Genomic DNA, 13,608 nt, shown 5'->3' with positions numbered 1-13,608 from the left:
TTTGCTACCTCTGTTTAAACTTTTAAATAAGTTTATTTAAAATCTACCTTTGTTAAAATTACTTGGTCCTTTAATTGATTAGTTAATTGAGCTATATTTTGTTTTCTTTAAAGGTTTTTCACCTGAGAACCTTCTAACAACTAAAAGCTAAAGACTAAGAACCTAAAGAAGAGCTTAAAGAAACTAAGAACTGACTAAAGGGTTAGGGTTAAGAAATCAAAAGAAAACTAAAGGAACCTCAAGGAACCAAAAAATTATGGACATTAAAAGAATTGAAACAAAACTAGGGCTGATTCTTTGAGTGAAATCCTGTTTAACGTCCATGCGATGAAAACGCTCCGTTCAAGTCCGGAGCAGCACAGAAACTCAAACCGACTTGACATGCACGAAAAGATATCAGGCAGTGTGTGGTGATGACATCTGCATGACTGCTCAGGACTTGCCTGCCCTTCAGTTCAGTGTCATCTGGAAAATCCTCCATCCCCCTCTTGGTGTAGAATGCAGATGTTAAATGTACAGGGTGTCAGTCTCATCAGGCCCGCCCGGTGACAATACAAACTGTAAACATTACAAAAAACAAATGACCTATGGTTAATGTAACTGCTGTATCCACACGTCACACTGTTTATGAAGATAGCTGTGCCTGGAACCCTCTTCAATATATTTAATTTAGTTCGAGTTTCCTCTGAGCTTTATAGCACATATAAAACACTCCATCATTCAAAGCCACACCTCTACCTTCTCCCGAGTCTCAAATAAAAAAATGCAATGTATTATTGTTAAAACACAGCTGAAACTATTAAAATACTTGTGTAATTCTTTTTCTACATAATCCAGCGACACGAAAGTTCTGTGCTCATTCTCTCTCTTTTTAAATGGGTTTTAAAAGTTCACTAATCACCTCTTCTTTGAAAACTGCCGTATAAGTGAAGTGCCCCATCATTATTTTTTCTTAATATTTCAGATATTGTTCGCAGAAGCAGGCGTCAGATGCACTGACACGAAAACACAGAGGGTGAATCTGCATGAGTGTGTCTGGTGTTCTCCTCAGGGCGCCTCCTCCTCCTCTGCTCCAGCTGTGGGTGTTCTGCTGTGAGGAGCCCATCAACTCATGGAGTAATGGACAACTGTCTTCACCTCATTACACCAGCCTACACACACACACACACACTGATTGGACACTGTTTGTGTGAAAAAGCTGCATATAGGATTCATATCTTTAAATTCATAATTTAAATATCTTACTCTAGTATTTTTAAGGCAGCTCTTTATGTCTAACAGGGAGAATTTATTGTGTGTTTGGTTGCAAACGAATGATCGTGCTTGATAAGCTGCAATGTGATTTGAGAAAGTTATTTCCCACTGTGCAGTTTTCTTCTTTAGCATACAACTTTGCACAGTTTTCAGAAAAGTGCTGGCCATGTTTGATTATTCATAACAAAAACAAATGTACATCAACAAGTGTTAGGTTTAAATAGGTTTTCTGCCACTACTGAGAAATATACATGTAAAAAGTCGCTTGCTTGCATTATTACATTGATTCGACAGGTGCTAAATAAATGTCATAATTTAGCAGTTCTGCTTACATGCACACTGACGGGCAGTTTACAGTCTCCTCAACAGCTTAGTACCAGGCGAAAAGCCATGTATTCACAGGAAGAACATGCCAACTCAACACAGGGTCTCCCAAGGTCTCAAACCAGGGAAATCTTTGCCATGAGGTGAGAGTGCGAGCCACAACAGCACCGTGTTTATCTGAATGTTGCTCTGTGTTTTCTTGCTTTGCTGTCATAATTATCAGCCACTAATTGCATTGTGAAACTCACACGTCTCTGTTTTCAGAGCATTACTTTCATTCATATTTATTTACGCCTGCAGAATCCTGAAAGACTTACCATAACATGACGAAACATGAAAAAAAGTGCCTGTTTTTTTAGCCCATCATTAGGCAGACGAACATGAATTTGTAAATGTACAAATTTGTGACAGTTCTCGTGCTATTTTCAGTCAGTGCATCTAACTAATGCATTAAACCTGAAAATATATTATATCATGAGCAGTGTTGGGCAAGTTAAGCTACAGTAAAAATAGAGAGAGCGAGAGAGAGAGAGGATAGACTAGAAGAGAGACACAGGTTAATGACCAGTGTTGGGCAACTACTTTCAAAAAGTAATTTGTTATAGTTACTAGTTACTTCTTCAAAAAAGTAACTAAGTTACAATAATTTAAACGTAACTAATTCCTGGGCAAAGTAGAGTTGTGATGAGATCTCATAAGATTAAATCGGTACGATTTTTCTTGTTGAAGTGAAAATCTGTCTCGCGGGCATAGGCCTGAAGGTCAGACTGTAAGCTATCAAAACTTCTATTAGTGACCTGTTGGGGGCACTAATGCGCCTTTGCTCCATGTAGTCTTGCCAGAAACTCACAAGAAGGAGAAAGAAAGCTGCAGCAGCAGGCGCTGCCAAAGTGACATGGAAGTCGAGCACTACACACTCACATGTGCACTTTTCTCAGGCCTGTATCAGAATGCCAAGACTGCCACCCTCCATCCTATAACAGCCATGTCTCAGTGTGCGTCCAGGTGAACTTTAGACTGGTGGTTCAATTTCCTGTTTCACCCAGCATTCGGACAGGACGCCAAACTGGTAACATCCCATTTCGTCTATTCCCATTTCGTCTACTCTGTTTCTGACATACATTCCCATTTCGTCTACTTTTGTCTACTGTGTGTTTTTCCCACGTTTCACCACTGATCCACAGGTTTTGCTGTAATACCATATTTTGACCTAAACTTCAAGGGTTAGGGTTAGGTTTAGGGTTTAGGGTTAGGGTTAGGGGAATAAATAGCTGTTGTAGCAGTTTTCATAATAAATATCCCGTTTCTTAAATAACTTTCATAATTAATGTTATTTTGATGGTCTAATGTTGAAGTAGAGAAAAGTAGACGAAATGGGAATGTTTGCCAGAAAGGTAGAAGACGAGCTGGGAGTAGATGAAATGGAATAGACGAAATGGGAGTTTTGGTGTAGACGAAATGGGAATTTCAGAGTAGACGATATGGGAGTAGACGAAATGGCCATAAACCGCCAAACTGCTAATCATGGAATGTCACATTAGTGTCGTGAAGGATGAATGTGACTGACAGAGGAAACTGCTTTAGCACTGTTTGAGCCGTATAAAAAAAGTTAATTTCACCATCAAATACTTTATTTTCTATCTGCTCCTTTGTCTTGAGCAGACTGTAAAGTAAAATACGATTTTTCTGAATAGTCCACCCCACGCTCTCCTCCTCTGTGTCCCTCTCCCTTGTCTTCCCCCCCCCCTTTCACCCCCTCCACCCCCGCCACCGCCCCAGGCTCCGTCTCTTCCCCTTCTCTCTGCTCCCCACTGGATATCAATCACAATCTATCACTCCACCTATTCCTGCTGCCTTTGTGTCAGAATTCACAGGAACTTCATCAAATAGGAAACTGTTTCATTGTTACATCGAACCCTCGCTGTGAGTGTGTGTGCGCGTGTGTGTGTGTGTGTTTTAAACCTGTGTGGCAGAATTAATGGAATGCACACACTCCTTGTCACTATGAAGCATCGCATAAAAAGGTTTACACACACACACACACACACACACACACACACACACACACACACACACACACACACACACACAGACAAGCATACACACATTAGGGTGTTAATTGTTGTGATAACACCTTCCAATAACAAGTCTCTAATTATCAACATGTTTGGCTGTCGGAGTGTGTATCTGGCACTTGTGTACGGATCATGGGGTGAGCGTGTTTGTGTGTGTGCCAGTGTGAGGTGTGGCATCAGGGGAAGAAGGTTTGATGATTTTGAAATACGCTGCGTGTGTGTGTGTGTGTGTGTGTGTGTGTGTGTATCTGTGTGTGCGTGTGTGTGTGCGCTCTCGTGTATGGGGTGATGATGTCTCAGTCTCAGTCCACATTTGCATATGACAAGGGGTCTTTTGTTGTTCGGTTAATTGCAAATGCTCTGTTCTGTATAAATGACACCACTGCAATGCATCTACTGCATCACACACACACACACACACACACACACACACACACACACACACACACACACACACATGCACACACACACACACACACACACACACACACACGCTCACATGCTCACAATCAGACCTTTGTCACATGTTTTGCAAATATGAACAAAAATAAAAATTCACTTTTCTTCTTTGGGGTCTCCAGCCTGCAAATTTTGAGGAATGTGTTAACATGTAAAGGCTAACCGGGGTGCAGAAGAAGAGATCCAGAGGGCTCCAGAGAACTGCCACTGGAGGCCTTTGTGAAATATATTCTGATAAGCTTGAATTTTGGACCAATATGCTTCATACTCAATTTGTAGTAAATTTAATACTATAAATTGATTGTTATCTTTTCTTTTTGTCCAGTTCTTCTGTGCCCAAAGGGATCCCAGATCATTTGAGGAGTCCAAAAATGATTTGTCTGTTTAGAGTTAAGAAAATTGGAAAAACTAACTTAGTTTTCTGACATGTTTTAGTTACTTAAACTTAGGTATTTAGATCACGGAAACAATGACCAAATCATCTGCTGACCTTATTAGTTTTTAAGTCTTAGTTGAAAAATATATATTCATGATGGGAAATTTTCAGAAAATAAGTTGCATGACCATAAAAAATACATGTTAAAACTTTTGAGTAAATTTGTCTGTTGTCACATTAGATTCTTGAAATATTGTCACTGAATTTATCTTAACTTAATTTGATATTTAACATTGATTCTGTTTTATAAATTTGTCATATCAAACATTCAATCTTTTTACACAATTTATTTGATCAGAAATAAACATACGATGTTGCCTCTACACTGCTCTTACATTATTTGCCGTGTGGAGGCTCTGTGCTCGGCTCCTGTCTGTGCTTTATTGAGTTTTGCTCTAGATACACTGGTTTTATTCAACTCTAACAACATGCATTTTAAATTACGGTGATGCAGAGTTTGTCTGTTTTAGTTTCCACTTTCAGCTGGATTGGATGAATATTAAAGAAACGGATATTCCAAGAAGAGTTTTGAAATCATAAGAGAGAACTTTTTTTCTCAGATGGAACAGAACACAGTTTCATTTATTATTATTGTGTTGGAGCTCAATGAATTTTGGATGAAACTTAAGATGACATGTTGAAACACCAAAATACAAAAGGTCATGTCACAAAATATTAACACATGCCTGTGTTATATCTCACTAATACCGGAGAACAGCCTCTTTCTTTGTTCCAATCCGGGCCTGTTTTCCACAAGTTCGCATTCACATCAACATGAAACCTTTTAGTTTTTTTTAACGCAGTAAAGAAGCCAATAGAGAATCATCCTGCAAAAACAGTTCCAAAGTAGCGGCCTGCAACATCAGGCAACACCCTATCAAAACCAGTTTCTGCAGGGCATTGACCTTAAGCCTATGTACTTAAAAAAATCAACAATTCTTCAAGGATGATTCAGACGGACGTTCCGGTTTCCGATGCTGCTGAACTGACAAAATGTCTGACTAACTGTCGGGTTAGCTCGCCGGCCTCCGAGTTGTGCGGACTGCCAGGCCAGTAGGTGTACTGAGCAGGCAGCTGGTTGGTTCCTCCACCGGCTGACGGCCTGTTTGACTGGCTGCTGGCTGGCTGAGTGGGCGGCTGGCTACTTGCCTGCCTGGTTGGTCGTCTGGCTGACTGGCTGGCTGCATGCCTGCTTGGCAAGCCAACAGCTTCAGCTGCGTCCCAAGCCAAGCCCCTACGCCCCACCAGATCTTAATTGGGTTAAGTTTGTCCGCCACAGATAACACTTCCTCTTTCTTCTGAGAGTACGAAAACAAAAAAAAAAATGGCCTGGCACTAATGACGCTCTTTAACAGGGCTCCTTTCTGTCGAGGTGGAGGGAAATTAGGAAGAAGGGGGCGCGTTCCCTGCAGAGGGAGCTCGTCGAGGGGGGGGGGGGAGACAAAAAAACGAGGCATTGTTGAGAACCAAGCGCTCAATGAGAACGGCGAGTACGAAGAAAGAAAGAGCACGAAAGGAAGTGGATTTGGTTTGTGTTGTAGCGCTGTCGCTGTGCCACTGTTTCTTTTTAACAGCCCCTTATGGCTGATGCAGGCGCAACCCTGAGAGATGGAGGCACACAGGAATATGAACGTGTCAATGTATGTGGCCACGCGCGCACACACACACACACACACACACACACACACACACACACACACACACACACACACACACACACACACACACACACACACACACACACAAATTTCTCACTTTTTTCTTCAAAACAAACAAAGAAATGCTTCTGTAATTCCTTTGGCTGAACCAAGAAATTCAGTGGACAATAATAATCGTTTAATCCACGCTCAGACAGAACCATAACAGAGCATCGCTTTTCTGGCTGCACTGCAAACAAGTTACAAGAGCGCAGAGGTGCATCATAAAGTGGCTCGAGTGCAAGAAGAAATTGGGCATGTTGGGACAGCAATTTTTTTCTATAATGTTGCTTTTCATGTGAATAAAACACACATTTCCTTGTATTTTTTTTTTGTCTGTAAGTCACAAAAGTTTTCTAGCATTTGTTTCATAATTGTAAATGTGTGTCTCAGGTTAATGTGTATGTTGTAATAGTAATAGTTTCTTTTTTACGTGAAGTTTAAAATGTTCCGCTCAGACAAATACTAAACACTAAAGATTAATGTAAAGTGGACTGACACTTCAAATCTTGCATTTTAATTTGCTTTTATTCTGTTTGACCACGTTAGAATTGGTTGAAGTTAGTGCTCTGGCCTCTCAGCGAGCCTTCTGTGTGGAGGATGTGCATGTGTGTGTTTCCTCTGGTTTCATCTCACAGTTCCAAAACATGCATGTGAGGTTAACTGATGGCCCTCAAGCAATGTGTCCTGGATCTTCTTCATTTATAGTGTGTTTTGATTGGTGACCCAATATTTAATAAAGTGTGATTCATTAGTTTTCCCTTTGTGAACAAATCCAACAAGTACATCACAACTTCCAACAGTCATCAGAAGCCATTTATGTTAAACTTCTGATGTAAAGTCAGTATCTTTCTTTTCAAAATCATAATCATCATGATCATCAATGTGACGATTTTTTTTTTTTCTTTGGAGATTTTACGAACAGCTGGGATCTTGTAGCAGGAGCTCTCGTTCCACATTAACACACACTAATACTTCCACAAAGACCTTGGTTGGCGCTTGAGGCTGTGAGTGAATTAACAGGCTTAACTTACGCTCGAAAACAAATATTAAAAATAATTTTGATCTATTTTTTTCCTCTCCTCTCAACCACTGTGCTGAATATTTATTAATAAGCAACCGCAGGCTGAATGTTCTCCCTTGTTTTCACCTTCAAATTGGATAATGAATGCAGTGTACACAGACGAGCAGACAGACACTCACATACACACCACATGCTATGCCCCCCCCTGTGTGTGCACACAATACTCAGCAACACACACATACATACGTAGATACATGTATGCACCAAATTATCTCTAAACTGAAATTCCGGTGCTGTAAAGACTGAAATGCACCCACTTCACTGCTAAATTTTAACCTGTATCAGGAAAAAATATAGACTTTAGATTAACACAGGAAGGAAAAAGCACAACCGTGCACCCATGCATGCACTTCTAACCTTTGGCACCATGCCCCCAGTCACCATTAAGTGGAGACAGAAGAATAGGGCTTTGTATTAGTATTTAAATCAGTTATGTGTCTAATTATTCCATATAAAAATAGATGATATCTAGGGCAAAAGCAACGAGATGGAACACTGTTGTCTGCAGAGGGGAGACCTAGTGGAGCTGGCGAGAGTTCAACACAGCAGAAGACAGTCAGAGGGAAGCGATGGGGAGGCAGGGAGGGGAAAAATGATGAAGGAAGATAGGGAGAGAGTCTGCTTTAGGCTACATAAATATAACATGAACTCTATTCGCTTGTGGCAAGCAAGCAGGCAGCACAATGGACCCATGTTCAGCAGCACTTTGTTAGGGCGTGGAGGATAGACTGCACTACCTCCTCACCTCAGGAATATCAGATTATAATACCTGGGAGAAGGAGAGACTGGTTTGAGGGAGAATACGTGTGTGTGAGTGTGTGTGTGCGAGAGAGACCTGAAGAAAACACAGACTGAAGACAAACTCTGCTTGACCCAAACTCTGCAAACTCAGATTCTGATTCAAAGTTTTTGCTACAGCTACAGTGTGGTGACAATCCTCTTTCCTCAACCATCAACCCTAAATTCACTGTGAGGAGTTAACTTGAATAAGAACTTCTGACTTCTACTTCTCATTTAATACTCAAAGTCCATACTCCAATCAAGCTTAAATCTGGTTGCTATCCGTGTATATTGTTTCTTTTGACCTTAAAATTACTTGCCGAACTTAAATGATACAGCTTTGTTTGATCATGGCTTTTGGACAATTAGTCCTATAGTTTTGTCATCAAAAGATTTTTGACCTGTCATCGATGATGGAATGAGTGATAATCGATTAAATGATTCTCAAAACCTGTTTCATTAGTCACTCAACATCTTCATCTGGAGGCAAACATTTCGAAAAATTCTTCAAATAGAACTTGAGCGAGGTCGAACCAGAGCGGGAACATCCTGACTTTGGCCTTTCTAAGAGGAGTTTTCATGTTCCCTCTGTGCATGTGTGGCTTTTCTTGCAAGAACAATATTTTATTTCTATAAGAAAGGATAAAGTTGTTGATATATTACCTAATTATTATATGTTTTCTTGATGTGGCCATTCCATGGTGACGGAATTCAGGCAAATGCATTAGTGGCATCCCCACTGGTCAGCACAGTTTGGATCAAAATTAAAGCAGTACCTGCAATGTCAATGCAGATCCATTGCAGTATACCATAAAAGAGTAGAAGAGGTGTGTCCAAAAGCTGTTTACTCTAGAGTCACCTTGTGATATCTTAAAAAGCCTTCTGTCTAACAAGGTTGATTTTCTTTGTTCTTTATGTAAATTAGGCAATTGTACCCCAACAGTCATGTAAAACTGTGGGTTTTTAATGAAATAGAAGAAATAGAAGGATCATTAAGTCGTTTAATCAATGTATATTTTATACAAGGAATGTAATATAAAGTCTGTAGGCTATAGTACTATCACTGAATAATTTGTATTTGAGGAAAACACTTCATTATGATCCTGGAAAATGAGACTGTTCATCGTAATAATAACACATTTAAATAGAGTAATAATAACACATTTAAATAGATCTCTGTGAGAGCATCACAAGATAAACGTGATTGGCCTTTACTGCTATCGCAAGCATCAAAATGAACAGTTCTGGTTTGATTCCTTAACTTCGTCCAACTAGGAGAACTAACACACCAAAATAAATCCAATAATGCAGTGCTTAATTCTATTTGGGAAACAGAAACAGCAGAAATGATCTTCAAAATTTGCACATCACAGCGAAAAAAATCCACTTAACTAAAGACTTATTAGACCGTCCAGATGGTTTTAAGGTAATTAGTAAGCACTGTGATGGGAAATAAAAATGATGAAGCTCCCAAAATAGAGGGAAATGTTAACTATTTCACAATACTTTAGATTTGTTTCTTTTATTTCTTTTTAATAGCTATTATGGCAAGATAATTCAACTGACAACAACAGATGATAAGGTCTACTGGAACTGCTGCTGGTCTTCACGTGATTTGCAGGGAGCGCTCAAACAACCGCGGTGTTTTAGGACTCAACACAAGACAATGCATGCAAGTGCGAACCGAAGGTGTTTTTCACGTGAAAGACAGTGTGTAACCACAGCAACACACGCAGAAGGTATTTATGAAAAATACACACACATTCCTGGCACTTTATTCCCTCTGTCATAATCTCAGTGCTCTCACATTCCACTTCACTGTAAAACCCACTGCTGTTAAGGTATGAAATCTTTAAGCCAAATCCCCATTTTGGGGCTGTAATTCTACATCTGCCCCTGGTTTATTCTATTGATGTCCTGTCTGTATCAATTCCCGCTGCATGTGTGTTGGCCCGACTTATTCAGTGGCTGCTACTTGATGTTCTCTTGTGCGTATGAAAAAAAAGCCAAATCCTTGTGGAGATGACAGAGGGTGTAATCGCAAGCTATGTGATTGAACAATACGACTCTTAGAAGCTATTCAGAGTGGGGCCTGTCCTTGACCCTTAAGGAGCTTGTAATGTGGGCTTTTTTCCCACTCTTTGTATTTACCGGCTGCAAGGGGGAGGGGGCACGGGGGCGGGAGGGAGGACCAACCACTGAGTAAGGGCTTTTGCCCCTCCATGCCAGCGGCAGTCACACTGGGGGGCAGCCTTCACGTGCGCACACACAGGAACGTGCACGCAGGTCTCCTGGCGTGCATTCATTTTCATTTGGAGGGAAGGGTGAAGGTTGGAGGGTGAGGCAGAGGGAGACGAGGGGAGGGAGGGGGGGGGGACGACAACGGACGGAGAGAGCAGAGACAAGAGCCCCCCACCTTCCCAAACCCCGGCAGGGGGTCAATCTTAAAGGCTGCTCTGTCTCTCCATGGGAGGCCGGGGTGGGATTGGGGGGCAGGGAGGCTCAATCTGCGGCCCCGCTGGTCAGCGCGGGGAGCTCCACGTTACCCAGCTATCCATGACAACCAGAGGGAGCGAGACAGGAGAGGGAGAGTCAGAGAGACAGGGAGCGAACATGGAAAAGCTCAGCTGCGGTCAGAGAGCGCTCGGTAGGAGCAGAGAGTGAGGAACAAAGCACCCAGTGATTTTCATTTTTTTCCCCCCTTTCTCCTCTTTGTCTGCTTTATATTGTCCACAGACGTGTCCCGCTTTTCTGGACTGGAAATAAAGGAGCTCTTAAGAGGACGCACAAACACACACAGACACACTCACGTACACACAGATGAACACACTTGTGTGGCTAATTGAATTGTGTCTTTACAGTAAGTCAGATGGCTTTTTTCTCCCAGTTTTCCTTAAAAAAAAAGGTTTATTGTAGGAGAGCACTGGCATATCTAAACCACAGAGAAGAGTTCAATGTGGGACAGAGTTTAGTTCTTCTAAAGGTCAAACTTTAGCACAGTTCAAACACTGAACATCAAATCACTGCAAAAAAGGTAAAAACATTTTTTTGTCTTCACTCATGATCAGCAAGACATTTTCTTAAACCTCATTCTAAAATAGCACAATGTTTAAGATACATTAATACGTTCTGTTTGGCCTTCGGGGCACTTTGAGAATCTCTTGCCTAAATGAACAACCTTTACCCTTTAATTCTATTAGAATTTGTAGCAAAGCCATAGATCCGCCACATATATAAGAAAAAAACGTCAGCTATTCCAAAATTCTGCACCAATTTTAAGTAATCTCCCTTGTATTGTAACAGGCTTATTAAATGTCAGGACAAGGTTAATAAATTGACAGTCCTACAACACCTTTGAGAATGACAAGAAAGAGAAGCTCAGGTCAACGAGTTGGCTTTGCAACCTGTGAAAGATGAAGATTATTCAGTGTGAGTCTCACAACATTCAGCGACTTCCTGTTATCGTATCAGCTGGCACACGATTAGGCTTGTCACAAAGACATTACATTTCAACTACATCTAATTTTCAAATCAACTTTGCACAATCCGTATCTGCCCTTGGATGAACACACGCTCTGTCAGCGGCACAAGACGACCTCTAAGAAATGTTCAGACTTTCAGCTTTTTATAGTGCTTCAACTCGTCACTGCTGCATCCACTCTCGATCTGGACTCATAATAAGGCCTGTGTCATGATTTACACAGATATTTGCTTTTCTTTTACCTTAAACTGGAGATCATGGGACTGCAAACACTGTAAATTTTTTCTGCATAGTTTGTCAACATTTGAAAGATTTTCTTGAACAAGAATCTAAAGGAAAACTTCTGCAAATCAGCAACTGAGTGCTTTTTTTTGTTGCAGGTTGCACGGCAGTTAGTGTGGTGGCTTGTAGGGCTTGTAACAAATAAGGTGAAAAAAGAGAAAGCATTTTATCATGTAGTACAAATCCTAAATATCATACACATTTTGTGATCACAGTACCCAACATTATCACACATTGCAATTTTAACTAATTCTGTGCCATAACGGTGGTTAGTACTTGTCAGTTTGCGTGTTCTCCTTGAGTACAAGCGTTTTCCCTGGTTACTGGAAGAAATGGACAGCATATAGTATATATAGCATATATAGCATATATAGCACACAGACCAAACTTTGCCTCTGCAAACCTTAGATAATACACTGTGTGTGTAGCAATAACCACATCTCACTCCCTGTTAATGTTGTCATGTTTTCAATTGATTCTTTTCTTTTCGTTCAATCAAAAAAAGAAAGAACTTTCAGGTTGATAGGCAGTAACTAATAGTGAAGTTGATGTTCGACACATACATAGTCTTCTGAAGAGGTACAACCAGCTCCATGCTTAGGTTAAGGTCAGCAACACTCAGCTAGGTTACAGACTACCATCCTCTGTAAATTTCAGGTTTTATTTGAACATCATTCAACTTAAATCTTTGTTTTCCATTCGATTCTATTACATCACGGGGATGAATAAAGTATCTATCAATGAATCTCAATTAAAAAGTAAATGATGTGGGAACATACTTATCCAATGACTTGAAAGAAGAAATCACCCCTCGGTTAAAGAGAAATTTAACATACTGACCACAGAAACCTCTTCCATAACTCACTTCAATCCAACTCCACATTTTCCCTCTGCCTGCTCTGCCCGGACTCTGCGTCCCTGCTGCAGTTGCGCACGTTGGCCACATCTTGGCGCTGTTGCCTAACTCTCCCCCTGCCTCCCCTCTCTCTCTCTCTCTCTCTCTTCCTCTCTCTCTCTCTCTCCCTCCCCTCCAGCCCAGCCTGCCTCTCTCCTGCCTCTCTGCCTCAGCCAACCCGGGCTGTGCCGAGCTGCTCCCTGCGGGATCAGAGCGCTCCCCCGCCGGGACCCTTCTCTCACATCCCCCTGCTGGGACGCGGCTACATTTCCAGCCAAGCACTGCCTGCCTTGGCTTTATTATGTGTGTCTGCGCCGCAGCCCCGCCAGCAGAGGCAGGCAGAGGAGGAGGAGGGAGACTGGTAGCCAGAGTCAGGACAAAGAAAAAGCAGGGAGACAGAGGCTAGCGAAGGGTTAGACTTGTAGAAATATTAAGCTGCTATTAATACCGCCGGCAGGACATTGGGAAATATTAACAAAAAAAAGGGGGGAAAAAGGGGGGGAAAGAAAGCGTGGGTAGTAAAAGCAAAGCAGTCCCCTCGGGGTGGAGATGCAGGGGAAGAGCGCAATGTCCATGCCACCAGACCACCACCACCACCAACACTGCCTAGAGTAGAATAGCGGGACGGATCACGGGAGGCTGCTCGGTTCCTGGAAGGGGGAAAAGACAAACAAAAACAGACTGTAATAGTTTCGATAAACTAAAAAAAAACAAGCTCCAACGAAGACGAGCGGAGCCACTAAACAGAGGCAAAGAAGACGCGGTTCTTTTCTTTCTTTTTTTTTTTTTTTTTAAAGAGGCATTTCTCAAATCACTCTCCATCGTCGCGTCTCATCACCTG

General features: G+C 41.5%; 1 long non-coding RNA gene across 1 annotated transcript; it reads right to left on the bottom strand.

Moving 5' to 3' along the window:
• Positions 1-215: 215 nt before the first annotated feature.
• LOC115391943 (uncharacterized) lies at positions 216-13,343 on the bottom strand. Its single transcript, XR_003931796.1, has 3 exons — positions 13,244-13,343; positions 12,504-12,506; positions 216-227 (listed from the first exon to the last, which is right to left on the bottom strand). It is a non-coding gene; the product is annotated as an uncharacterized LOC115391943 (long non-coding RNA).
• Between the last annotated feature and the right edge of the window lie 265 nt (positions 13,344-13,608).

This window comes from Salarias fasciatus, chromosome 7 (assembly GCF_902148845.1).
Source record: "Salarias fasciatus chromosome 7, fSalaFa1.1, whole genome shotgun sequence".
NCBI classification, from domain to species: Eukaryota; Metazoa; Chordata; class Actinopteri; order Blenniiformes; family Blenniidae; genus Salarias; species Salarias fasciatus.
Note: the sequence above shows the minus strand (reverse complement) of the source record. Positions and strands in the feature narration are given on the sequence as shown.